This window comes from Schistocerca nitens, chromosome 2, assembly GCF_023898315.1.
Source record: "Schistocerca nitens isolate TAMUIC-IGC-003100 chromosome 2, iqSchNite1.1, whole genome shotgun sequence".
Classification (NCBI taxonomy): Eukaryota; Metazoa; Arthropoda; class Insecta; order Orthoptera; family Acrididae; genus Schistocerca; species Schistocerca nitens.
In genome coordinates this window covers 1,161,296,441-1,161,315,881 of record NC_064615.1, presented here as the reverse complement: position 1 = coordinate 1,161,315,881, position 19,441 = coordinate 1,161,296,441, and positions in this window count along the sequence as shown.

The window sequence follows — 19,441 nt, the reverse complement described above, 5'->3', positions numbered from 1 at the left end:
TTTCAGAGTACCTGATGGCTGAACACAAAAGTTTTGTCTCAAGTACACATAGTGTTGAGGATCAGTGGACAAAGTTCAAAACCGTCGTACAATGTGTGTTAGATGAGTATGTGCCAAGCAAGATCGTAAGAGATGGAAAAGAGCCACCATGGTACAACAACCAAGTTAGAAAACTGCTGCGGAAGCTAAGGGAACTTAATAGCAAACATAAACATAGCCAAAGCCTTGCAGACAAACAAAAATTACGCGAAGCCAAATGTAGTGTGAGGAGGGCTATGCGAGAGGTGTTCAATGAATTCGAAAGTAAAGTTCTATGTACTGACTTGGCAGAAAATCCTAAGAAATTTTGGTCTTATGTCAAAGCGGTAGGTGGATCAAAACAGAATGTCCAGTTACTCTGTGACCAAAATGGTACTGAAACACAGGATGACAGACTAATGGCTGAAATACTAAATGCCTTTTTCCAAAGCTGTTTCACAGAGGAAGACTGCACTGTAGTTCCTTCTCTAGATTGTTACACAGACGACAAAATGGTAGGTATCAAAATAGACGACAGAGGAATAGAGAAACAATTAAAATCGCTCAGAAGAGGAAAGGCCACTGGACCTGATGGGATACCAGTTTGATTTTACACAGAGTACGCGAAGGAACTTGCCCCCCCTTCTTGCAGCGGTGTACAGTAGGTCTCTAGAAGAGCATAGGATTCCAAAGGAATGGATAAGGGCACAGGTCATCCCCATTTTCAAGAAGGGACGTCGAACAGATGTGCGGAACTATAGACCTATATCTCTAACATCTATCAGTTGTAGAATTTTGGAACACGTATTATGTTCGAGTATAATGACTTTTCTGGAGACTAGAAATCTACTCTGTAAGAATCAGCATGGGTTTCGAAAAAGACGATCGTGTGGAACCCAGCTCGCACTGTACGTCCACGAGACTCAGAGAGCCATAGATAAGGTTTCGCAGGTAGATGCAGTGTTTCTTGACTTCCGCAAGGCATTCGATACAGTTCCCCACTGTCATTTAATGAACAAAGTAAGAGCATATGGAGTATCAGACCAATTGTGTGATTGGATTGAAGAGTTCCTAGATAACAGAATGCAGCATGTCATCCTCAATGGAGAGATGTCTTCCGAAGTAAGAGTGATTTCAGGTGTGCCACAGGGGAGTGTCGTACGACCGTAGCTATTCACAATATACATAAATGAGCTTGTGGATGACATCGGAAGTTCACTGAGGCTTTTTCCGGATGATGCTGTGGTGTATCGAGAGGTTGTAACAATGGAAAATTGTACTGAAATGCAGGAGGATCTGCAGCGAATGGACGCATGGTGCAGGGAATGGCAATTGAATCTCAATGTAGACAAGTGTAATGTGCTGCGAATACATAGAAAGAAAGATCCCTTATCATTTAGCTACAATATAGCAGGTCAGCAAATGGAAGTAGTTAATTCAATAAATTATCTGGGAGTAGGCATTAGGAGTGATTTAAAATAGAATGATCATATAAAGTTGATCGTCTGTAAAGCAGATGCCAGACTGAGATTCATTGGAAGAATCCTAAGTAAATGCAATCCAAAAACAAAGGAAGTAGGTTACAGTACACTTGTTTGTCCACTGCTTTAATACTGCTCACCAGCGTGGGATCCATACCAGATAGGGTTGATAGAAGAGAGAGAGAAGATCCAACTGAGAGCAGCATACTTCGTTACAGGATCATTTAGTAATCGTAAAAGCGTTATGGAGATGATAGATAAACTCCAGTGCAAGACTCTGCAGGAGAGATGCTCAGTAGCTCGGTACGGGCTTTTGTTGAAGTTTCCAGAACATACGTTCACGGAGGAGTCAAGCAATATATCTCTCCCTCCTACGTATATCTCATGAAGAGAGCACAAGGATAAAATCAGAGAGATTAGAGCCCACAGAGAGGCATACCGACAGTCCTTCTTTCCACGAACAATACGAGACTGGAATAGAAGGGAGAACTGATAGAGGTACTCAAGGTACCCTCCATCACACACTGTCAGGTGGTTTGTGGAGTATGGTTGTAGATGTATATGGGTTTGTGGGAGAAGACTGAGAGGAAGAAGGAGATAGAAGATAATAGATGACAAATGACATAAATGGAAGAGAAAATTATGCATATCTGAAGAGATTGCAAAAGACCGGACAGCCTGGAGAACTACCATACGAAAACCTGGCTTTTGGCAGAACATTGATGATGATGATGATTTGCAAAGTGAAGGTAGGTAAAAGTAATGAGATACATTAACTCCTTAGGAAACAATTATCAGTGCCATTCATGTAAATCTTCAGTTTTCTATATGGGACTTGTTACACACTAGGTTAATCACAGAAATGAGGAAAAGATGAGATGAATACTTTTAACACTCAGAAGCATATACTGTAAAATGGTGGCCAGACTGAGAGCAGCTTTAGAATATGATAGAAGTACTGCATTAGACTACTGAAGTCAGTCTAGTTTAAGATATCCATCTCACAGCCTTGACCACAATAATGGAGGCCTGCAGAATATTTTACAGAGCTATAGGTGATAGGGAAAGGTCCAATTTCAAATGGATATATTTACTGACAAAGAAACATGACTCACTACCCTGAGACTAGGACAAATGTTGAGTAGTGAAGAACAACGAGTAGGCCTTCAGTTCTAATGCACAAAAGCCAGACACATACAGAATGTCATACACATAACCCACAAGATGGAGCATTTGACCTCTATAATAACACATGGAAAGGAAGACTATACATCCATCTTCTCACAGATGGTTGTGGGACCTTGCCTTCTCAGTACAGACTGTCTAATCTGTACAATTTAACAGTCAGCAGATGATGTTTGAAGTGATCATTGTATCACAAATCCACAGATGCCAGTCATTGAATACAGGCCCCTATTCTGATCAGACCAGAGGTGGGAATGGTGCCTAAATATGTCATAATGTACCACCAAAACTGTTTTCTCAATAAAATAACAATCTGGAAATTTAGATGGATAAAAAGTATTTAGTTTGACATTCTTTACATGGAGAGAGAAGTTATTTGGAATTTGTGCTGATGCCACACTGCAAACTAAGTGTTGAAAGGCACATAATGGGAATAATGTTTTGGAAAGGAGTGAGAAGGAGGACTGGAGCTTATCCACAATGTTATTCACTCTGTACACTGAACAAGCAGTTTAAAAAAGAAGTTGAACTCTTATCCTATCCCAACTATTTCACCTCACAGTGTAAAACATGCAATTATTTTCTGGACATATTCCAGTCTCTGCTTTGCCCTGAAGTTCTTACTTTTATAGCTCCCTCAAGTATGACGGAAGTTACTTGTTGCTCTGTCAACACACAACCTATCATTTTGTCCCTTCTTGTCATTGTTTCTGTGGTGAAACTCTACATTTTTTTGTCATATAAATTCACTGAATTCACAACATTCCTATGTAGAACCACATCACAAACATTTTGATCCTCTCCTTTTCTAGTTTTCCACAATACTTAATTGACTTCTATACAGTTCTGTGCTCCTTCCAAATTTACAATCCTCCCTCCCTCCCACCTCCCAACCACCCTGACATCCCCCCCTCCCCTTTCCTTTATGACTTACGGAAATGTTAACTGTGCCTCTAGCATTGTTAGATTGCATGTCTCCCAATACTTGTTTAACTCTTAATCTTCATTGAATCAGCTATGTCTTCTAAACCTTCTTGTTTCATGCCTTCAGACAAATCCTACCCCACATAGGGGCCTTAATATACTCTTTCCACCTATCATCTCACTCCTCTAAGTTGAACAGTGGAATTACTTTTGCACACTCTTTACTGTTTGCTCCTTTGGCTTCTATTTTCACCAAAGGTTGCATTGACTTATATTGATGCTGAATAGTCCAACCCCATGACTATTTCATATATGATTTCTTCAGACTTTTTTTGCAGTCATTTCACTTCAGCTTGACTGCTTTCCTGTTTATTTTACACTTAGGTGACTTATATTGATGTATTCCTATCTCTTACTGCACATTTTTGTAGTTACTTACTTTATGAATCAGTTCCAGTATAACTTCTGCAACACAATGTTTCTTTACAGTTATCTTGTGCATACTTAAGTTTGTCTAAATCCAGGTTCTGTGATTGTCCTTTTCAGATAATCCCTTTCTCTTCAACTGACCTGCCTATTGCAGTATTCATTATCACACTATTTACTGCCTCTCAGAACTTCACATATGCATCATTACTTCCAATGAACCCCACTTCCCTCACCACTAATAGTTCTGGACAATTCTCTGAAACTTCAGTCTATTTTTCATCATTACTAAATTGTGAGAAGACTGTATCTGCTCCTGAGTACACCTTGCAATCCAATATCTGATTTTGCAAAATGTCTCAAAATGATGTAATCCAGCTAGAATATTCTCAGGCCTCTAGGAATTTCCCAATATACCTCCTCCTCCAGTAATTTTTGAATAGCATATTCATAATTAATAAGTAAAACTTACAGAACAATTGAATTTGTGTTTTTTACTTCATCACTCCTATTGTCAAGCTCATACTCTTCAACCCTGCCTTCTATTACATTGCCTTACTATAGCATTCCACTCACTCACTCATTAGATTTCCATGCTCCTTGCATACACATTTTGTCATATACTTTCACTCTCTCTTCATCGTCAGATTGTAACATTGGCAGATATACCTGAACCATTATCTTTTTTTTTTTCTTTTTTTCTCTTCTTTTCTTCTTCTTGGCTATGCAGATGATTGGTCAACATCTATGCAACACAGGAATTTGCAACAGCTTCTGATTTAGACATCTTCAGCCAATACTTCCAATAAAGGGAGGTTACAACCTACCACAACAACAACTGAAGTTGCATGTTTTGACATCTCTGATTGACACACAGAGCCCTTGATGTCCATTTTGAGGGAGACAGACTATCATAACATGCATCCAAAATTCCTTGGGGCCTGACACTACCTTTTAAGCAGCAGTTAACACCAACACCTGGAAAGCTCAAAAGCACCAACAATATTCTGCCAAAGCTCTGTAGTCTAGTTGGGCAGCATCAGTCTCTTCACTCAACAGCAGAGTACGTCTCCAGTGTGTCCATCTAGCACAATAGTTCATATGTGAAAAAGATATATGTACAACTTAACCAATCCATGCCCATTGTCAGTAGGTGTTTACGGTCTATTTTCACACATTAGTTACCTATCTTGTGTCACATTCCACCTCCATAGGTAAGATGTAAAAGGGCACTGCTACACATATACCAGAATTCTTATGACCAGGTTTCGCCCTGAAGATGTATTCAATGCCACTGATAAATTGGAATGCTACTGGCAACAAAGGTCTTCTCTGCCATGCCTGAAACTGTCCTGCACCCAGGGGGAAACCAATGGACTTTACAAGCCTTGGGCAATTTGTGGATTTCAATAGTGCATGGAAGATGTGTACACACATTCTACAAATGAGGCAAATCTTCATTACCATCTTTGGTGTGTAATGGCAGATAGTTCTTCATGTGTTATCAACATGTCCCGCAAGGGCCAACATGGATCATATTGAAGAATTCCTGACACTGATGATTAGTGTGATGAACTGTATAATAGAGGTCAATATTCCATTACAACTATTGCCATTTGTTCCATATACACTTGAGAGGTGTGCTGAAATGTCAATATGCAGTAGTTTAGTAATCTTTGTATAGGTATCATTTGATCGAAAATCCCTTCCCATTGCCAGGTTGAAATGAGGGACTATTCCAAAATGTTTTGCCAATTGTGAGTTCATTATGAACTGTAAATAATTTAGCTTCAGCAAAAAAAAAAAAATAAAATAAAATAAAATAAAATAAAATAAAATAAAATTAAAAAAAAATAAAAAAAAATAAAAAATATGAAATTAAGAACCTTCATTCGTTGTCCACTCTGAACAGTAGTGTCTCCAACATCGAGGTACACCCTTCAAAAAGATCCTCTTTATCTCATCGGGCACTCCTGAAAATATAAATAAAGACATATTAATAATTATCATCAACACTCAAATCTTATCTAGATTGTAAAAAGAAGTTCTGCATTACAGCAAACAGAGACAAATAAGGAACAAAAGGTGACAAATGCTTAAGGTACAGAGTTCCCTTCATTTAGGAAAACAAAGATACGAGTTGCTGAGAAGATTACACATCAATTAAGTCTATGAGAAATTCATGCAAAGAAAGCACAGAAGGACTTTCTAGTCAGCTCATCCACCAGTTATGCATCTTTTGTTGATAGCAGTACAAGTGTGAGTAACCTGTAAAGAATAAATAAAATGTAATAACTCATCTCATGTCAAATCACTTTACTTACAAAGTTACTCTCTGAAATTACTCGTCACCTGAAACAACAAAACTATAGTCTCACATGCCTCATGGGGAATGCAGATCAATCCTTTAACACCATTGACACTAGAAGGGCAGCAATGAACCCATTTTTTATATTACAGTCCTCTTCACCATCACCACCATCCACTTTATAACAATGAGATTTCTAAAGATTTACTTTTTGCTCTTTTGTCCATATTTTGTTTTCTATTTGGTTTGAACAAAGATTCCTGTTTTGTTATGCTTTCTATTTTGACCGGTGGAAGACATTTTCATCAGTGGATGTTTGAGAAGAAGAATTTGGACTATTTTAAACATCCCACAAAAAGCTATGAAATTGTATAGTCCAATTAAACTGATGATCACTATGTGCCAAGTAAGCCAAAAGCAACATGGCTTAGTTGTGGTTGGCTCTCCAGGGGAGAGAGGGAGGGAGGGAGGGAGGGAGGGAGGGAGAGAGAGAGAGAGAGAGAGAGAGAGAGAGAGAGAGAGAGAGAGAGAGAGAGAGAGAGTGTGTGTGTGTGTGTGTGTTTTTCTGTGTGAGTGTGTGATTTGATAATGAGGAGAGAAGAAAAAGAGGGTGAAACATGATACTGATTCATAGCCTACTCTTCTCAATTAGCACTGACAGGGCCACCAAGCTTCAAGTCCCCATCTGACAGACAGATCACTATCAACAATGTAGTCAGTCACCACATTGTAACACACTGAAAAAATATTTGGAATTTAATCTGGGATAGTGATTGAAAAGCTGATGAGCAGGATATTTATGCTACCACTTCTACTCTCCATGATGGTCAAATAATGGCATTGAAAATTTCATACACCACCAGGTTTCAAGCCGGCATACCTCTGAACTGAGCAGCACCACACAGCACAATTGTACTCAATGACGAAGGGAGGTTTGACTAGCTGTCAGGTTACACAAAACATTCCCACTTCTGAAGAGAACCTATTGAATACTGCCCCTCTGTAATAGTTGCTTCTGACATTTACAACCCGAGGCAAATAAAATGAAGCACTACAAAGTAATTATCTAAATGGGACGGAAATTCATGGATCTGATGTAAATATACAGATAAACAACAATTTTAGAAAAAATTGGATGATTTTTCCCAGAAAAAGAGCTTCACAAATTCAGCAAGTCCATAATGCTTTGGTCCAACTCTGGCCCTTATGCAAGCAATTTTCAGCCTGTTATTGGCTGACAGATTCAAATGGGTCAAATGGCTCTGAGCACTATGGGACTTAACATCGGAAGTCATCAGTCCCCTAGAACTAAGAACTACTTAAAACTAACTAATCTAAGGACATCACACACAGCCATGCCACAGGCAGGATTCGAACCTGCGACCATACCGGTCGCGTGGTTCCAGACTGAAGTGCCTAGAACCATTTGGCCACCATGGCCGGCTTGGCAGACAGAGATGTTTAATATCCTCCTAAGGGATACCATGCCAAATTATGGCCAAATGGTGTGCTTTCTCATCAAAATCCCAAGACAGTTCAAGCGCTGTGTCCATAATGCTGCAAACATTCTTTGTCAGAAGAGATCCACTGATATTGTTGGCCAAGGTAACATTTGCCAAGCATGAAGACAAAGCAGTAGAATGCCTTGCCATGTAAGAGTGGATATTATTTTGATTCAATGTAAGCCCAGAATGCAATGAATGTCAACAAAATGGGGCATAGAATATGGTTGTCTACCACTGTGCTGAGAGGATGCCATGGATGATAACCAAAGTGGCTCCTGCTATGAATATAAATAGCACATCAGACCACTACTGGTTGTTGGGCTATATGGCTACTGAAAGTCAGGTTGGTATCTCATTGCTGCCTGCACTGTCTCCTGACACATCTTCAACCTAGAATCTCATGGACTGGAGAAGAATTTTCTTCAGTGATGAGTACTGCTTTGAAGTGAGCACCTATGACCAAAGTGTATTATGATACACATGATCTGCAAACACACCGAGTTTGGTTTATATTTCAACACAGACTGCTTCCATTATTTTGAGAAGACTTCTTGCAAACAGGCCAAGAGTGAATGTCATTCTCTAAGCTTCAACTGTCACCATTAAGCTCTTATAATGGACAGTTTCTTCAGGTAAATGGATCACACCAAATCAGATAAAAAGAAGAAGAAGAAGAAAAACAGCTGCAGTCTCAGTGGGTCCATGGTTAATAATATCAAAAGTGAAACATTGAGGACCTGTCCATCCCACATGGCATACTAAGGGGGAACCTACTGCACAGTCTTCACTTAAAGCCATGCTTGTTTCTGGTTAGACTTAAAGTATCATTTAGAGCCGTGACATGTGTTGCCTTTAATTTCAAGGATTTGGAAACCAATGCTTGTGCACATTCCTCAGATCCCACAACATACAACTGCAAGTGACATTCTGTAGATACCAGTTTGGAGGACATGCCAAAAACTGAAAAGTTACCAACAAATTCCGAGCACTAGTTTGCACACCTTTATGTGCATGAATCCTGTTTACTACAAAAGCAATTGGTGCCACACTAGATCCACTACCCAGGTGGGCACAATTTTTCTGAACAAAATTGTCTGAAAAGTATTTTATGAAAATATATTGACAGCCAAAAGATTCTGTATAATACTCATAACTGCTCATAAAAACCTATTTGTGGTATTAGCTTCAAATATCTCTCTCTGAGTAACACTGCAAGTTATCTGAATGTCTAAAAAGACTTGTCAGAACTTGTGTGAGTAGGCACAATACATTTAGACAATTTTTGTTTTGCCAGCTCTATCAATACTCTTTGTATGGCAATAGTCACCACTAGTTCATGCTGTGCACTAAGAGGGGTTTTATCTCCTTTTCTTTTTGCGGTTTCAGCTTTTTTAATGATAAAATAAAGATCTCATATCTACATACAGGATGGCAAACATTAAAACAATCAAACGGGGCCTCAAATACCTGAGCGAGACTAATACAACATGTGTACTGCAGATTAAGATAGTTCACAATCAACTGCTTTAACTCTGAAGTTCATCTCATCAACAGACGTAAGGTTGACATGTCTTCTAAACAGGTTTCAGATGTAGTACTGCTGGTTAAGATATCGTACTCTCTCACTGTGCAACAAAACTTGACTACTAATTAGTACAAGGAGAGCACATTAGGGTCAGCACCAACATCCTATTGCTGCTAATGAAGCGTCACGTTAGAATATATTATTCTGTGTGTCGTATTTGAAATTATGATTGGCAGTGATTCATCTGTGTTGTCAGAGGAGCTATACCGGATACATAATTGATAAAATGTGAACGGTTCCAGTACCATGGAGCTGACCATAGAATAACTGTCTCTGGGGCTCTAAGGAAACTTCATGGAAAATAATTAAGATCGACTGCTTGACAACCTGCACTACTGACAGCAAAGTGAGGAACCCTCATCTGTATGAGGAGCCATCGTCTGTATACCTCTACACTTAAATGTGGTACAGCCAACACAAAGGCAGGCAGGCAGGCTGGCAGGCAGGCCTTCACATGACAACACTGACTTGAAAGTTTTGCCAGCTCTTGATCAGCATGTAGACTGGTCATGTTGACCTTTGGGGCTGAGATTTAGAAACAATGCTATCTGGACTGAGAGTCCTTCTAAGAAGACTCAATCGAGGCTCAGCACTGCTCACATACTCGCTAAATATCGTAGGTCACTGCAGACTAGTGTATTACACACAGAGTTACCAGTGTCCCTACTGTCCCGCGACAACTCCTCTGGTGTAAGTCTTACACACAGGGGAAAGAACAGTGTGAGGCAACTCAGGTAACAGCTATAAATCTCCAAACATATCCGGCTCCTGCCCTACCTAAACTTAACTACACTATGTTCAGTTAGATAGTGATAAGCTGGTCCTTAAACCCAACAGCTTCTACTACTTCTCATTTGGTTTCAATAAATTCCTGAATTTTAAGTATCTGAAGGTACATCAGTGGGAGAGGGAGATGAGCTACACAACATCAAACAGGACAGTGTTTAATAACTGAGATGCTCCCAACAATGCACCTTTATACAGGGTGGAGAAAAATTGTGTTGCGAAATTTTACCCCAGGATAGCTGATGCCAGAAGGACCCAAAATTACTGATGTCACACTGGTCAAAAACATACCATTTTAAAACTATGGAAACTTGGTGCCACGTGTTCCATTTGCCGATGAGATTGCCATGTTGCCATTTGTTATTTGTCTGGCAGTGCTACAACAGTCGGTTCACACACACAAACGTCCCTCGCCCATCACTGCTCGAATGCGATATGCATACGTGTCAAATAGGTCTTGCTGTTTGTCTCTACCTCATGTAAGAGGCATTCACATGAAAGCTTCACTTCAGAGCACACACACGTCACCTAGGACTTAGTCATACAGTAAGTATGGTGGCACAGTATTTGTTTGAAGAACGGCAAGATATGGTTTTTGTTTATGAACTAGCTGACGATAATGCACATGAAGCTAATGGTTGTATGATGAACAGTACCCAGCAAGACATCACCCACACCTGCAAACATTTACAGCTATTCACCCATGACTTTGTGAAACAGGCTTGTTAGCAGGATATCATGGTGATGCTGGAAGACCTCGAACATTAGGGGATGCAGCATTTGAAGAGACTGTTCCCAAGTGCATTGAGGAAACACCTATGACCTGTACTCGAGCAACCGGACATAACATTGTGGTCACTCATCAGTTAGTCTGGGAGGTTTTGAGGAATGATGGCCAGCATCTATTTACTTTACACCTTGCTGAAGACCTAAATCCTGTCGCAGACTATGAGCACAGGCTAGGGTTTCGCTGGTGTTTTCTGTGATGTGTTGCATGAGATCCTGACTTCCCTGCCATTGTGTTGTTTACTGTATGAGTGCACCTTCCATTGGGATGGCCTTTGTAACACTCAAAACGTTCATTACTGGGCAAGGGGAAATCCTCACAACATGTACGTCCACACACACCAGGAACAATTTTTGCTCAACATTTGGGCAGGTATTGTGGTTGACCATCTTATTGGGCCGGTCCACCTACCTCCTCAACTTACCAGGGCAAATTACCTTCACTTTTTGCAAAAACGCTACCCGGCCTGCTGGAAGGTGTTCCCCTGGACATTCGGCTATGCATGTGGTTGCAGCATGAGTCGCCTGCACCTAACAGTCTTGCTGTGTGTGGATATTTAGATGAACTCTTCAATGACCAGGTAACTGGCAGACATGCTCATAGGACATGGTCCCTGTGGTCCCAGACCTCACACCACCGGTAGTTTTCTGTGGGGATTCTTCAAGGTTGCAGTTCACCCACCCAGGTGCAAATCACCTAGGGAGAAAGATGAATTAATGCATCTCATTCAACATGCCGCCAATCACATTAAGGCAATGCCAGTAAACTTTGAAAGAGTTCAGCAAAACACCTTTCAACACTACCAAACTTGTGTTGCATGGAGGGTCACCAGGTCCAGCACCTGCTTTAAGTAAACAATGTCCTAGCCACAGAAAAGGCCCTTTTCAGGGCTGACACAATTTGTAAAAGACTTTCTGTATGCTAACTAACAGCTGTTGAAGGGTTTGTTTCCAGTACGTCTTATCATGAAACAACAATGGATGCTGGGTTGGTTGGTTCACCTCCAGCCCCCAGAGTGGAAGGCTGACACGCTACCACTGAGTGTGTAGGCTGCCCTGGATACATCACAATTTCTGGCAGGCAAAGCATGCAAGGTCATGCATTGTCCAGAGTATCTGGCAACAGGGCAATCCAGCAGTCAATTGGAGCACATGACGCCAAGTTTTCATAGTTATTAAAGTTGTGTTTTGTTGCCCTACACAACATTGGTAATTTTCATTCCGACTGGCATCAGCTATCCAGGGTTAAAATTTTGTGATACAATTTTTCTGCACCCTGTACGTGGATGAGAACCATCACATTGGCCAAATTCAGAAACTGACCCCAAGAACTACCCACCTCAGGGACACCCGGCATGCAGTTGCTGGAGGAGTTTAGTGGCACTTATGGGTCATCTGGATCCCTCAGACCAAGCCATTTTTAGATAACCTGCTCTTCAGCACGTAGTCTCATTCCACTACCCTTCTAAATTTAGCCATCCATCAGCATGACCTCCCTTTTCCTACGTAGTACATTTCACTGAAAGTACAGTGCATGCAAGACTATTACAAAAATATGAGAAAATTAGCTGACTAGTTCTTAAATTAAGGAGTGGAATTATTACCACTGGAAATAGACACACATTACTATCGTAGCTTTCAGAACTGTTACTCCTTTCCTCAAGTATGAGACTTGCGCAGGTTGGGAAACTTGGAAATGTGGGTTAATCAAATGGGGATAACCTTTTGTGAGAATGAGGAAACAAAAAGAGGGTAAGAAAAGGAAGGGGGACATTGTCAGGGAAAGTGCATCATAGGTAGTACATTAGTAACCAATATGCCTGGTTCACTACAGAGATGATGACAGAGTAAGAAGTAATAATGGATATGGAGAGAAAGAGTAGTGCTTACACAAATGAGGAGAAAAAGAGATACAGAGAGTGGGGAGGGAAAAGAACAATGCAGAATATAATGAGCAATAATAAATTTTAAAAAATGTGTAAAATACAATTAAAAGATGATAATGCAAATGATGGCTCAATTATGTTAACAGAGGTTAAGCCTTTTAAGGTATTGGTATGTGGACATGTGTTGGAGGATAAGTTCCCACCTCCAGCAACCAGGGAAACTTATCAGGTAGGAGGATCTCTGTACTCGAAAGACCTCAGTGACAGTGACTACACATTAGATTTTTTTTTTGTTTTGTTTTAAGGCGCAAAATTGCTATGGTCATTAGCGCCCGGTCCATGACTTAGGAAACAGTAAAAACCGAAAATGGAAACCAGCAGCAATGGGAGCGAAACTCAAAAAATTGGAGAAACTAAAAGCAGAAGGAAGGCTTAATAATCCACTACACAAAGGGGTTGGTTGTCCCCAAAAAAAGCTTCAAATGACTGATGTCATTTCACTGGCACTAATAAACTCGAGAATGCGATTGGCCAAGCGCGTGTCATCTGCTAAAATTGTCGATATATCAGGCGACAGCTGTAGACGAGCGCATAACAGAGTAAAATAGGGGCACTCAATTGAAAGGTGTCTTACCGTCCACAGCTGAGAGCAGTGGGGGCAGAGTGGGGGAGGATTGCTGCTTAAAAGATGTCGATGGCTAAGAAGACAGTGCCCTATCTGGAGTCTAGTTAAAATTACCTCAACCCGATGACGCGTTCGGGAGGAAGAGGTCCAAGCACAGGGAAGAGCTTTCACGTCCCGCAATTTATTAGGGGGAAGTGTCAACCAATGTGCATGCCATAAATGAACAACATGACGACATAAAACACTCCCTAGATCGGCGAAGGGAATCCTTGAATAGTTGGCCGAAGAAGAGAGACTGCAGCCTTGGCTGCAATAACGGCCGCCTCATTTCCACACATACCAACGTGTCCCGGGAGCCAGAGGAACGCAACCGAGACGCCCCCCAGGTGGAGCAAGCACAGACAGTCCTGAATCCAGTGGACCAGAGGGTCGACAGGGTAGAGAGCTTGGAGACTGAGGAGAGAGCTGAGTGAATATGAACAGATAACATACTGTATCTGCTGATGGCGGCGGATATAGTGGACAGCCTGGAGAACAGCGTAAAGCTCTGCAGAATAAACCGAACACTGGTCGGGAAGGCGAAATTGATTTGGGGTGCCGCCAACAATATAGGCACTCCCTACACTTAACGATGTTCTCGAGCCATCAGTGTAAATAAATGTGGCTTCCTTCATTTGTGCACATAGAGCAGCAAATGCCCGACGATAAACAAGTGAAAGGGTACCATCCTTGGGAAACTGACAAAGGCCACAGAACAGGCAGATCCGGGGATGGAGCCAAGGCGGTGCTGTACCCCAACTTGTCTAGAAGGTCTTAGGAAAGCGGAAGGAAAGAGAATGGAGCAGTTGACGGAAGCAGACTCCCGGTGGTAGTAGGGAGGAGGGGCGGCCAGCATACCCTACATCAAAGGAGGTGTCGAAAAAAAATGTCATGGGCTGGATTAGCAGGCATGGAAGACAGATGGCTAGCATAAAGACTCAGAAGGACTGCTCGCCGATTGGACAGCGGAGGTTCAGCAGTCTCAGCATAAAGGCTTCCCACAGGACTGGTGTAAAAAGCTCCAGACACTAAACGTAATCCATGGTGGTGGATAGAGTAGAGACGACGAAGAATAGACGGCCAGGCAGAGGAGTAAACTATGATTCCATAGTCCAATTTCAAGCCCACTAAGGTGTGATACAGGTGGAGACAGACCACTCTGTCCGCTCCCCAGGAGGTACCATTCAGGACATGGGGGCTGTTGAGGGATGGCCGACAGTGAGCCAATAGATAGCAAATGTGGGAGGCCCAGCACAGTTTTCTGTCAAACATAAGATGCAAGAATTTAGCGACGTCCGAAACCGGAAGGTTGACAGGTCCTAGATGTAAGGAGGGTGGAAGAAACTCCTTACATCGCCAAAAATTAACACAAATGGTCTTACTGGAAGAAAAACGGAAGCCGGTTTCAATGCTCCAAGTGTGGAGGCGATCGAGACATCCTTGAAGACGTCGTTCAAGACGGCTGGTACGTTGAGTGCTGTAGTAGATTGCAAAATCGTCCACAAAGAGGGAGCCCGAGACATCAGGAAGGAGACAATCCATAATTGGATTTATGGCAATAGCAAACAGCACAACACTCAGCATGGAGCCCTGGGGTACCCCGTTTTCTTGGGAGAAAGTACGGGAGAGAGTATTGTTCACCCGCACTCTAAATATGCGCTCTGCCATAAATTTGCGGAGAAAAAGGGGCAGACGACATCGAAAGCCCCAAGAGAACAGTGTGGGGAGGATGCCTGTCATCCGACAGGTATCGTATGCTCTCTCCAGATCAAAAAATATTGCCACTGTTTGGCGTTTATGGAGAAAATTGTTCATGATATAAGTGTAGAGAGCAACAACACGGTCAACTGCAGAACGATGCTTTTGGAATCCGCATTGGGCAGGTGTTAAAAGACTGCGGGACTCCAGCCACCAAGCTAAATGGCAATTCACCATACGCTCCAAAACCTTACATACACTAATCGTGAGAGAAATGGGGCGATAGTTAGAGGGGAGAAGTTTGTCCTTTCCATGTTTCGGAACAGGAACGACGATAGCTTCCCGCCATCGCCTGGGAAAAGTACTGTCGGTCCAAATTCGATTATAAAGGTGAAGGAGGTAATGCAGACTATGGGTTGATAAATGCAGCAACATTTGGACATGGATACCATCCGGTCCTGGGGCGGAGGAGCGAGAAGAAGAGAGTGCATGTTGGAGTTCCCGCATGGAGAAAACAGTATTATAGGTTTCGCGATTTTGAGAGGAGAAAACAAGAGGTTGCACTTCCGCTGCACATATCTTTGGGAGAAATGATGGCTGGTAATTTGAAGAGCTCGAAATCCCAGCAAAGCTTTGACCCAATGAGTTAGAAAATGCGACGGGGTCCACGAATGTATCATGCGCGACAGTGAGCCCAGAGACCGGGGAGAAACTAGGCGCGCCTGATAACCATCGAATCCGACTCCAAACTTCCGAGGAGGGAGTGAAGGTGTTAAATGAGCTGATAAAGAATTTCCAGCTTGCCTTCTTGCTATCGCGAATAACATGACGGCATCGCGAACGGAACTGCTTATAGCGGACACAGTTGGCCAAAGTAGGATGGTGGCGGAAAACACGAAGAGCACGTCGCCGCTCACGTATTGCGTCACGGCATGCCTCGTTCCACCAAGGAACTGGGGGGCGCCGGGGCAATTCGGAGGTGCGTTTTATTGAACGTTCCGCAGCTGCAAGCATAACATCTGTAATGTGTTTGACCTCATCATCGACGCTAGGAAAGTGACTGTCATCGAATATCGCTAGAGACGAAAAAAGTGTCCAATCGGCTTTGCCAAACTTCCAGCTCCGTGGGCGCATATATGGCATTTGGGGCTGCAGTCTAAGGACACATGGAAAGTGGTCACTGGAGTGTTTATCATCAAGGGCGAACCATTCGAAGCGTCGAGCTAGCGGAACAGTACCGACCAAAAGGTCCAAATAACAGAAATTTGTCATGGAGGCAGACAAAAATGTAGGGTCCCCAGTGTTGAGGCAAACTAGATCCACTTGGAGGAAGACATGTAGCAATAGTGGGCCACGCAGACAAGGATATGGAGTTCTCCAAAGCAGGTGGTGGGCATTGAAGTCCCCAACCAGTGAATAGGCGGGTGGAAGCTGACCAAGAAGATGAAGGAGATCAGCTCGTGCCATTGGTGTGGACGATGGAATGTATACAGTACAAAGAGAAAAGGTATATCCAGAAAGGGAAAGACGGACAGCGACAGCTTGGAAGGATGTGTTTAAGGGGATTGACTGATAATGGAATCATGGAGAAGAATCATGAGTCCTCCATGGGCTGGAGTGCCTTCAACAGAGGGGAGACCAAATCTGACGGACTGAAAATGGGGGAGAACAAAGCGGTCATGGGGACGCAGCTTTGTTTCCTGAAGACAGAATATGACCGGCGAGTATGATCGTAAGAGAATCGACAATTCTTCCCGATTGGCTCGAATGCCACGCATATTCCAGTGGATAATGGACATAACGGGAACAGAAAATGGAGGAATGTGAACAAGGTTGCCATCGACTCAGCGACTGCTCAGAGCTTGCGACTGACAGCATGGAATCGCATTCACCCGAAGGCAGAAGATCCTGATCCATTGGTTGGTCAGGAGCAGCTCCTGCCACCAGCAAATCTCCGGTTGATCGGCCACCAGTAGTGAGCCTCGGCGACACAGAAGACGGCCGAGAGCGATTACCGCCAGGTGGTGCTGTAGATGAGACACGCCTTGGTGGAGAAGGAGATGAACTGGGTTTCTTACTAGCCTTCTTGGAAACATGATGTTTAGATGAAGGAGGAACCGATGGTTGTGAAGTTGGCGTACGTAAAAAATCTTCACGAGTATGTTCTTTTTTGGAATCGAGATTCAGCAGAACCGGATGAAGGGTGAGCCATAGAGTGAGCAGGCGAAAGTGGGGAGGTTGAACGGGCGATCCTTGTGCTGGACGATCTGACGACCGTGTCACTAAAGGTAAGGTCACAAGTCTGCGTGGCCGCCTCCTTTGTTGGCCGAGGAGAGGCAAGGACAGTGCTGTATTTTCCTGTCTGAGGTACGGTGGGCTGTCGACTGCCGAATAATTTTCGAGCAGCAAAGGTTGACACCTTTTCTTCACCCTGATTTCCTGAATGAGCTTTTCATCTTTAAAAATGGAGCAATCTCGAGAGGAAGCAGCATGGTCACACATACGGTTGATGCAACGAGGGGATGGAGGTGGACAAGCACCCTCGTGGGCACTGCAGGTAGTGTTGAATTTCCTCGTCGGACAATCCGTCGAGGGAGCGTGTATAAACGACACCACATGATGAATTTAAAGTTCGGTGCGGTTCCACCCAGACAGGGAAGGTGTGTAGCAGTGAAGTATGCAGCAATTTTTGTGCCTGGAGGGCACTGACTGTTTCTAACAACAAGATGCCATTTCGTAATCTGGAACAAGACTTTACAGGACCTGCAATTGCATCGACACCTTTCTGAATAATGAAAGGGTTGACCGTGGAGAAGTCGTGACCTTCGTCAGACTGAGAAACAACAAGGAACTTTGGCAACGATGGAAGGAATGTCTGTGGCTGAAACACATTGAACTTACACTTGTGAGCTGATATAGTAGAAGATGGTGAAACCATTGCGAAAGTATCCCCCATGATTACCGGCTTCTCCGATTGAGCGCTCCTTCCTTGTAGGGGCCCTCTCTGAGGGCACTCCCGCCTTATGTGATTGTTCACACCTCAGGTCACTCCTCCCGACAAACAGACGGAGGGACCAATCGGCACTTTCGGAAGGTATCAGCTCGGGTAATCACCCCTCCCAGGGCCTGGCTGTAAGCAGGGGGTACGTACGTGTCCTACCTGTCTACCCGGGGCAGGGAATTACTTGTTACCCCGTCACCGGCTAAGTATGGAAATGCGTGGGTCAGCCTTCAGACATGCACAGGGAGGGAAAAAGAGAAAGGGAAAGGGAAAGGAGAGGAGAGAAGAGAGGTCTCAAACGATGCAGTGGAGAAAAGGGCAAAGAGAAGAGGTAAGGAAAAGAGAAGGACAAAGGAAGGTTCAAGATTTGCAAGCGGAGAAAGCAAAGAATTTGTTACAGTTTTGAACTTCCGACTCCGGACGTGGGCACAAAACATACTCCCAGAGGGGGAGAAAGGGAATGAAAGAGGCATAGGTGAGGGGGGGGGGGGGGGCGAAGATGGGGGATGGGGAAGGATGCAGAAAGGGAAGTGATGCAGCCCGGAAAGGAAGGATGGCCGCATTAGCTCGGGGTCCCGTGCTCGCTACTCACGTATCCACAACAGAGTTGTGACCACCTGGGGGGAATAACAACACATTAGATGTTTGGGTATCTGGTTAGGTACTGGTTTTTACGGAATCCAGAGATGGGAACTCTTCCTCACACACATCTTTGCATCCCAACAGCCTTATGAACTTAGCTTCCAGTAACACCTCCCCTTTTATCATCATCGTCATCATCTCTATTGCATCTCATTATTTCCTTTACTGTTCTAACCTTCTTACTTTCAGCTTGCCCTCCCTTTCTCTAACTAAATCTTCTTCGTCTTCTCCCCACCCCCCTTCCCTTCCATTTCTTAACTGCATTACTCATTTTTCTTTTTCCTCTTAATCTGTTTCCTTTTTCTATGCAGAGGACCTCATATCACTAAGTATACACAGAAGGATACAAAATGCAAAATTTACAGCAGTGATACTTTTAGGGGTAAATCTGGCCTATCCAGAGGATGAGACAATGAAGAATTCAGGTATTGCATTTTCTATCTACCATAAAGATCACACATTGAGTTGCAGACAAGCACAATGAACAGTGTTACTTATTTTCAGTTTGGCCAAAGTCTTTTTTCAGAAAAGAAAACACACATCCAT